The sequence below is a fragment of the Convolutriloba macropyga genome, chromosome 5 (assembly GCF_964194025.1).
Source record: "Convolutriloba macropyga chromosome 5, txConMacr16.3, whole genome shotgun sequence".
Classification (NCBI taxonomy): Eukaryota; Metazoa; Xenacoelomorpha; order Acoela; family Convolutidae; genus Convolutriloba; species Convolutriloba macropyga.
This window is the reverse complement of record NC_134472.1, coordinates 19,239,148-19,249,116: the sequence shown is the minus strand read 5'-3', so window position 1 is coordinate 19,249,116 and position 9,969 is coordinate 19,239,148. Positions and strand designations below refer to the sequence as shown.

At 37.5% G+C, this 9,969-nt stretch overlaps 1 long non-coding RNA gene across 1 annotated transcript in view; it reads left to right on the top strand.

Moving 5' to 3' along the window:
- Positions 1 to 371: 371 nt before the first annotated feature.
- LOC142339856 (uncharacterized) overlaps positions 372 to 9,969 on the top strand; it is a 76,869-nt gene continuing 67,271 nt past the window's right edge. Inside the window, exons 1-2 of the long non-coding RNA XR_012759038.1 lie at positions 372 to 749; positions 1,416 to 1,575. This is a non-coding gene — a long non-coding RNA (uncharacterized LOC142339856). The remainder of the gene's footprint in view (positions 750 to 1,415; positions 1,576 to 9,969) is intronic.

Sequence of the window (9,969 nt, the reverse complement as noted above, 5' to 3'; positions counted from 1 at the left end):
TATGACATATATAACGTTTTGTTTGACTTTCTGTTCAATAAATGAGACGTTTTGGTGAGTCCAATAATTATTAGGTAGCAAATACCATAACAATTGAATGTCAGTAGTCAGATGAGAAGGTTAAAACTCACAGAGCCTGCAAAAAAGTCTAGCAGGTTTTGACGCTTATTTGGCAAGAATCTTGCAAAGTCGACGTTTATCTTGCAAGCTTATTGCATATCCGACGGCTATCTAGAAAGAATCTTGCAGTATCTTTGTACTTAGATAGTTTTATACTTATATATTTTTATCAGCGAGAGTGCGATAGGTTTTACTTTCCAAGTTTTGTCAATGTCCACAAACTTTTCTTTCAAACTGTTGTCAAATGACCAACTCAACCGATAAGACGCATTGACACAAGACTCGGTTACATGAAGAGTGAAGCTCGAACCAATCTACTTTGGACTATAGATATCCTGCGACTAATAACCGACTTCACAATCTATTGGTCCCAATTAGTTGTGACTTTAGCAGTAGCGTTGGAGAGATACATCCTTATCGTTTACGGGACAAAATCAAAAGCCATTCTACGTACACAGAGACGTAAAACGTTTTATTCGATTGTGATTTTTATTGTTGTGATTTTACCGGTTTTGGTTATTGCGGATTTTTGTAAGAATTATGAACCCAGCTTTCATGACGCAAAGCCGTTCCACGCAGCATATTTTGACTACAATCCGTCATCTGTCAATGAAACGAGACTTGTGTTTGTAAGTAGCAAAGTCATTATCAATGATTCTCCGGAATATCCCCGATTGACACTTCGCAGAATCAAAATCTAAGTTTGATGATCAAATAGGAACACCAAAGAAAATAACTTGAAAAATAGTTGAAAAAATATAGAATTACCAGCTACAGAATTGTATGTTCACCAATGACAAAATAAGGTACGGGTAGAGTTCCAAAATTTCGGGGCTATATGAGATTCGGGGATAAATTTGATTCTCCCAGCTTTGTTAAATCACCTTCAATTGAACCCCTCTCTCTCTCCAAGTTATGTGAGTTATTTTGGAGGGTGGGTGGGGTTGGCGTGTGCTAAAAGTTTCCCTATTTACCTGTTACGCACTAAATAGTGCATATGTAATTTAAACTAAGCTTTCCTCAAAACTACCCGCAATCGATTCCCACTAAAATAGTTTTACTTGTTAGTAGATAAATTTGAAACACAAAATGTCCCGATAAATTGCAGGTTGAAAAAATATTTTAGTAATTAATTTCCTATCTTTTAAGTAATTTTAAATGCACATTACTTAGTGTGTTCATATTTTTGGGGCTAAGAAATCAAGACAGGCTAAAACAGGAAATCACTCTGGGATTCAGTACTTTGTCTAGTAATTTCCCTTTCTAAACCAACTATTTCTCGTGTTCTATTATAGACATGCGAGAACTGCCTTCGACACAGTATTCGAGATGTGGAGCCTTGGGTTCGAGTCGTTCTGAACTTTTCTGTTCTTGGGCTATGTTCTGCCTTGTACTTGAAGTGCGCCCTTACACTCAGAACATCAAAAATCAACAGAAGCGCCCTGCTCACAATTGGTGTTTTATATATATACAAGACAACAAAAAAACTTTTAAAAAGGGATAAAATCCAAAAACTCATTCGAATCTTCTGAAAACAAGAGGTTACAAAGTCTAGGAATGTAAAAGAAAAGAAGGAGGCTTGTTAATATGGGTCTGCAAATGATGTTCCGACTCAAGCTCTTCTACGTTTCTTACTTATTTGTCAACCGAATGAAGAGATAATCAGAAATAGATGATTGAGTTTTAAAAAATCGTTTAACATCCAAACTACCAAATGAATTACATATTGCCATGCTTTATTACAGCGCTCGGTAGATCTGCCATTAATAGGACTAAAACGAAACGAAAAAAAAATTTACGATGAAAACTCATCATATTAATTTAAAAACCCATTAACAACGTCAAATTGCAATCAAATAAAGACTCAGTTACACAAAAGTTTTTTTAACTACAAAAGAGATAACTTTTTCCTTATAGAGATTAGGTAAAAAGTCGACAGAAAGAAGAAAAAATCTACATGTTTTAAATTAAATAATTTAAAACGTCTTAAAAACCATGAGCTTTTAACCAAATAATTCCTGTTAAATACATTCAAACGTCAATAGGAAATCATTAAAGCAAGTCATTGGTTAGAATAAGCCATAGAACCGGAATAAGGGTGCCCAAAAACACACAAAATTACAAACAGTCTTCGAGAACAAATTTTGAAGCCATTAAAATTATAAGCTTGTTTCTTTCTTCAAATATTTAAAACTAATTCAGTTAAAATTATACTGACAGATTAAATTTGTTAAATTGAGACTCATATGAAAATTATTAGGATCCGTTATTAAGCGAAAAGTCAAAGAAAAGAGAAGAAGCACAAATATTGACCACTCAAAAAAATTACAAAACGCATATTTTCCAACAGTCAAAGCATCAATTACGACATAATATCAATACACAGGTTAATTTGTAAGATCAAGGGAAGTAGATGGGACTTCTGAAAACAGGTAACAAGATGACGAAAATAACAACAAAAACTGAACAGGTTTTAAAAATTTTTGAAAACAATTAAATCAAAAAAGTTAAACCTTTTCACTTTGAACTGACTGCAATGAGTAATTTGATTCATTCAATCTCCAATTATTAGTTTATGAGACCTGTCAGCGTTTCATGACTACATGGAGAAAAAAGAAACAAGCAAGAAGAGCAAATTAAAGAAACTGATTGTTGCGGCCGCTCAAGAATCTTAGCGGAACCGATATGTCACAGCCTGGTTCTCGAGCTTTACGCCGGCCTGGTTCTTCACTGAATACGATTGTCTAATGATCCCGCAGAACTAAATAGTTGCTCGGATGTATTTAAGGAGTGTAACTTTAATTTCGTTGATTGAAGTTAAGAAAATTCTTAGGGATAATATATGTTCAATCTCGTGCTGAAGTTTGTAAGGCTTCAGCCAGTAGCTTATATGGTTGCTAACTTCTCGTCAAGTAAGCTCAACTAACTTAAAACTCGCAAGATCTTAAGCTCTAGCAGGACTTAGCAAAAAAAGACTAAAGTTGTTAAAGAATCAAATTTTAGTCTAATCTGAGAGCCAAATGCTCTTGTTAACAGTTTCTAATGGTTCTGAATACAATATAGTGTCACTATCCAAACATCTCGCTTGAAGTAAATAATTGAATATTCATCTTTTTTTACATCATTGCTACTTGTTTTTGATTGGTTAATCAAAGTGATTGGTTAATCAATGTGATTGCTTAATCAAGTGATTTATGTCATTGTTTACATAGTAAATGTCAAATTACTGCAGTTTTTAGTTTTATTGACATAAGCACGGATGGTCATTACGTAGCTCTAAATGCCTCGAATGTACGGTATTTGACTTGTAATGCTCACCTCAAAGATCAAAAAATAAACAACTTAGGAAATTTAACAATAAATGACAAAATATCGAAAATGCCTGTTTTGCACAATATAAGTGCTAATAGCCACACTTGTAGGTCTGATGCATAGGGTTTTTGGGTCCATGTGTGGCTTAGAAGTAACCCTAACCGTGTGCAATAACCTCGAGCTGCTCAGGATTTCCCTTCCAAAAATCGGGGAGAGAGGTGTACAAAATTTTGGTCTCAACTTGTGAAAATTTTCAGTTTTGAACTTTTTTGAGTTTTGACAAATTCTAAGTTTTTTTCAGTTTCAAAAGTTATTTATTGCTGTCTGATGGCTCTTGTTGCTGATTTGAAGCGGCGCCAACATCGCCGGCCCTGTTTTCAATATCGGAAACAACATAGAAGAATACTCGCGCTGACTTCACGATTGGCCGCTTCAGTTCTACATGTGCCATTTTGACTCTCGTTGATCGCACAACACAGTCGTTACCGTGTAGATCTCAATGATTCGTCCCAGGATGTACCCAGAGCGTTACACAGAGTCATCTACTAGCCATACCAATTCAACTTCTATCAGCCTCTTTTGACCACTTTGATCTCTGGTTCCATTGTGGAAAATTTTTGCGAGTCCATCTTTTCCAGATCGTGTCGGCATACGCTTGAGCCGTTTTGACGAGACTTTCGTCGTTGACTGCATTATCATTGCACAAGTCAGGGAGCTTTTTACCCCAAAAATTTGTCCTGTGTACTCTTAAACTCCATTTTTTTCTGGGTCTTCTTGCCAGAGAAAATGTAGACACCGGCTGTCGTCGCTTGGGGCAGCTATTTAGAGGAACATCGCTTTTATGTCGGCTGGTAAAGCTATTTGGTGTTCTCGGAAGCGAAAAATAATTCCGATCAGACTCTGCAGCAGTTCTGATTCAGATAGAAGTTTGTCGTTCAGGGCTAAGCCTTGATACTTTGCTGCTGCGTTGAAGACTCTTCTGACCTTTTCAGGTTTATGGTTGTTAATGACAAGATCATGTGGCAAATACCCTTGCGGTTTGTCTTTGGTTTCATTCAGATCCTTTTGATCAACTTTCCGAACACATCTAGCATTGACATCCGTGTCAATGGTTTCTTGGTAGGGCTTCTTTAGCGTTTCGTCTCTCGGCAGGCGCCGTTCTAGAGACTAGAGTTGCCCCATTGAGGACTAGAAATTGCTCGGAAACTTCAGTTCGTCCCCTCGCCAACGAAGTCCAACTTTGCATCTTTCGCCATTGAATTGCGTTGTTTGCTCCAATGTCTTAATTGCTCGTTGTTCCTCTTTCGGATGTCCGGTAAAATCACAGTTTGAGGCGTAGGACTCGATATCCCACCACTTACTCAACTGTTTTGCTAATTTATCATCTGCAATTGATGCTGCTGTTGCGGCAAGAGTGACTGGCTGCTTCGCTGGTAGCAGGCCACTTAAGGACCAGCCAATTTTGGATTTCACTTCCCACGGTACAGCTTTGTCTTTTGAGTTCCTGAACTTGAAGGGTTGATGAATGTCGTAACAATCTTGTCCAAGAATCGCTTGAACCTCGTTTAGATTGTAGGTATGAGTCAGCAAGTTCCTCAGATGTGGGTAACGGTCTTTCAATTCTTGCAGCTCCATAATCTGGTCGGCTAATTTCAGTTTCTCTTGAATATAGAAATAAACTGCTGTCAATGGTCAAGACTTTTCATGCGCTGAAACAGCTATCGGCACTATTTCAGTCTTGACATCTCGTGAGCCATGGATCTCTGCTATCGATAAGAACGCTTTTCAGCCTTGAAGTTGAAGTTTAGACACCACTGATATGTCTACAAATGAATTCGAGGATCTTGAATTACCCTTTGCTAGTTCATTTAGGCTTAAGTCTCTGTTTGTCAGCTTGATTTGAAAAACTGGGAGTCCTCTTTGGGTCATGTTAGTTGCTACTGCCGTAGTAGCATCTGAGACATTCTTTGTAATATCCTTCCTCTGGAAGTCGCTGTGCAAAAGTTTGTTGTGTTGCCTCGCACAGTTGGTTACACTACATGTCCTGCTTATGCAGTCCATCGACATGTGACCTGATCTCAAACAATTGTAACATAGTCAGAACTTCTGGACATGCTCTCGTCGTTCATTTACTTTCATTGACTTGAACTTCTCACTTGTCGAAATAGGTTGTTGTCCATTTTTGAAGGGACCTTCGAGATGTTTGGGTTTGCTTGACTCTTCAGCGTTTGAAGCAAAGGTAGTCGCCTTCGGTTTTTCACGGCTTCGGAACTTATTTCTGTCAAACGACGAGTTTGACTGTGCCAGCAGGTTTTGATGAATTACTGCTTTGAAGGCAATCCATTCCTTAAAAACAATCAGGTTGCCTCTCAGTATTCGACGATTTTGCATACACTGCAACCACTGGACTCTCAGTTGCGGAAAAGTTTTGAACTTAGCCCTTCTAGGTCGCATGTCTATCCAAGTTGAGTTAAAGTGTTTACCACATTTGCAACCATATATGCAAAATTGACGATGCTCGTAGAATCGTCGTGCCGAGCTGGAGAATGAGTATGTATTTTCTTGAGCTGAGCGTTGACTATGACATCTGGTCTGCCACACTTCTCACAGAGTTTATCCCAAGCATGATAGCATGATTGTGAGCTGTAACCCATTCCCGATGTTGCTGTTTTTGCTTGACCCGCGAGACTGGTCTTCAGGTATTGCATCTTTTCCGTATCGCTGGTTGGCTTTTCTTGAACAACAACATCAAAAAAATCTGATAACTCTGACAACTCCAGTTGTTCTCCCGAAAAATCAGTTAGATTTAGCTTTGACAAGCCACTCTGTACGGGTTGGTAAATAACTTGGGGAGTGATTTGGTTCATTGTGCTCCTGTTACGGCTCTCGGCAGACCTGTTTCGAGGGTTGTTAATGGGAATTTGAATCTGTTTTGGAATGCTGACCCTCCTTGCTGCAGAAACGTTGGAAAGATCCTGTTGATGGCGCCAGATCCTGTTGATGGCGCTTGTGGGTCCGTTAGTCTAATTGATTTATGGATCTATGGTTTCTTGAGGACAGTCGAATCTTGCAGTTGCATTGAGAAAAATCACTCACCCGGTTGGAACAGCGGGGTAGTTTTCGGGAAGGAGCTCAAACCTTTGTCATATTGACGGTATTGAGACAGACTGCTGAGCCACTGATTCTGCCCAAACGGCTGTTCTTTCATGATTGTGTCTTGCTCCAACACCTTCTGTCTTATCTGTCGCTGATCCTGATGCAATAGAGCTTGCTTTGCTCAGCTCAAGTTCCAGACGTCGTTGTTCTTCGACGGCCTCTGCTTTGTTTCTTTCGTTTTCAAGGGCTCGCTTATGCTGTTGAAGACGCACTTCGTCTTCTTGTTGTTGCAACTTTGGATGTAACTCTTGTTATTGTTTTTGTTGTTCTAAACGTAATTCTTCTTGCTGACGACAAAGTTCTTTTTCCTCACGCTCCTGCTCTAACTCCAACTGCCGCTCTCGCAGTCGTCGCTGTTTCTTTCTTAGCTCCTAGTCTTTCGAGCTTGATTTGCGTCGATCTGTCGCCTTCTCGATGATTGCGAGTTGGCGATACTGGGCTGTTTTCTGCTTCCGTATGTAGGAGAATGTCTGGAAGAGACTGCGACGTTCTCTTCAGCGTTTTCTTTTGCTCCATTTCTTGTATCAATTACAGTTTCCTTTAGGTCTTTATCACCAGCCGATGTGGATCACACTAAAAAAATTTGGTTCCCACAACCCTTGCTGTGCCCGTTCTGCTTGATCAAGTCTTGATAGTGACTTCTGCAATCGTGAGATGCACAAGCAATTTGGCGCAGTCTCCTGGCTTTATTATTTGAATCAATGCAGCGTAATTGTCATCTAATTTTTCTACTAGCTCTTCATTTAATTACACAATTTCTGTTTTTTGGAGTCGTTTAGGTTTTCAGCCTTCAACTTGTTTTCCAATTTTGACAATTCATTAAAAATTGTTTTAATAGCTTCCACTAAAATGTATGCTCCTTTCGACAGTCAATTAATTCAGTGCGGTAGCCCACAATGTCTCGGAGAAAGGGCACTTTTTCCACTACCCATCATAAAACTTTACTCTTTCCTTCTAACATACGCTTGGTGTCACTGTCGAAATTTTCAAAATACTTTGGTTTTAAAAGTAAGCTCTAATGTTGTCTGTTTTCCTCGAGTTAATGTTAAGTTTCGAAGAAACATTGTTATGTTCTTTCTGCAGATATAGTTTTGTTCTCAGCCAATTGACCTTCCACATCAGCGAGGGGTCCCTGAAATATTTTGAGCAATTCAGCTTGCGCGCTTTCTAGTTTCTTGAGTTTGCCTGCCATGTTGTAGTCATTCGTTTTCCGATGTCTATCAGCTCTCTTTCCAGTCATCGTAAAATTAAATTATTGTGCTGGTTCAGCAATTTGACTCGAAGATTCGTTGCTGTTCATGTTGTTGTCCGGTTCGGTGGACAATATGTTGCGGCTGCTCAAGAATCTCAGCGGAACGGATATATCACAGCCTGATCCTCGAGCTTTACACCGGCCTGGCTTTTCACTGAATCCGATTGTCTAATGATCAAACAGAAATATTTAGTCGCTCGGACGTATTAAAGGAGTGTAACTGTATTTTTGTTGATTGAAGATAAAAAAATCCTTAATGATTATCTATGTTCAATCTCGCGCTGAAGTTTGTAAGGCTTCAGCCAGTAGCTTGTATGGTTGCTAAATTCTCAACAAGTAAGCTCAACTAACTTAAAACTCGCAAGATCTTAAGATATAGCAAAAATGAGCAAAAACACTAAAGTTGTTAAAGCGTCAATATTTTGTCTAATCTGAGAGGCAAGTGCTCTCGGTAAGAGTTTTTAATGGTTCTGAATACAATATAGTTTCACTATTCAAACAATTCGATTGAAAGTAAATAATTGAACAATTATCATTTTTAACATCATTGCTACTTGTTTCTGACTGGTTAGTCAAGAAAGTGATTTAGGTCATTGTTTACATAGTAAATGTCAAATTACTGCAGTTTTTACTTTTATTGACATAAACACGAATAATTATTAAGAAGCAATAAATGCCTCAAATGTACGGAATTTGACTATTTAACCTTTAACGATCACCTAAAACATCATAAAATAAACAACATAGAAAATTTAGCAATGAATGGCAAATGGAAAATGCCTATTTTGCACAACATGAGTGCTATCTTCTTTCTTGGTGTCTGATGGCTCTTGTTGCTGTTTTGAAGTGGCACCAACACTGATCGAGAAAATTATCGGAGCCATTAATAAAAAAGCACTTTTCAATAAATTTTTTGTTAAATTTTAATTGTCTTTAACAACTGTGGGATTGTTTTTTTATAACAATTTTACTTCAAGGAAAACAACAAATGTGAAAAAAATATTACGATTGCGTAATTTTCGAGAAAACCCGTAGTATCAGAGCCATTAAATTGAATAGGATTCAACGGGAATCAAAGAATAAATTACGCCTCGATGGGAAACAATGAAAACTGTCTTTTTTAAGTCATCACTAATTATCACAATAAGTCTCAAGACTATCAAGAATGGCAATTATCAAAAATTCAGTGAAAATTTGTCAGAAGAAAGCATCGAGGCCAGTAAAACTATAAACTTTTCGCTGAAAACTTTATGTATTATCAATTGAACGCCTTCTATATTTCAATGGGATTTGTTAGTATTAGAATAATGTGATAAGATTTCCAAAGGGACCAACATTATAAAAAGAAAATGAAAAAAAATTTTAAAAATAATGAAACCTAGCGGCATCGAAGTCATAAGACCAATAGTAAGATGAGTAGACCTCTAAACAGATTAATTGCGGTTGCAGTAGAAGAAAATGGGCCCATTCATTAGTAAGATTCACTAACAGTTCACAGAAACAAGTTTTGGACCGGTTGATGTTCAAAATAAATTTTTCAAAAATTGCTTTTTAAGTTTTAACGGCCCTTTACTGTCCACTCAAAGCACTAGATAGATTCACTTAATGCTCATTAGGAGGCCTATTGCTGTTTTAATTAGACATTTTAACCAGTCTATGCCATAGGACTACAAAATTTCACTAAGAGTTACTAAAACTCAGAGTTGAAGCAAAAAAAAAATTGAACGACTCTGTGAAAACGATTTTTTTGTTCTTTGGGCATCATTTGGTTGTAAATTAGGTTTGTCATTAACCGAATCTTGATATGGAAAGTGACTAATCTCTGAGTGACTTTAAAAAACTAAGAAATTCGGAAAATTTTCTAAAAAGCAGCTCTCAAATGGAAATCGAATTATTTTGATCGTAAGTTTCCCTATGAGACCAAAGAGCCTTTTCATTGCCTTTCGTCTATTAGGAACACAAAATGGATTCACAAAATTTTAAACAAAAATAAAAATTCGAAAAAAAACAATTACGAGTTCTATGAAGCACAACCTTTTTAATGATTCCACTTATATTTGTCTACGATGAGTATATCGATCGGACAAATTGACTGAACGAAAAAAAACCATTTGAGTATATAGTTCCTG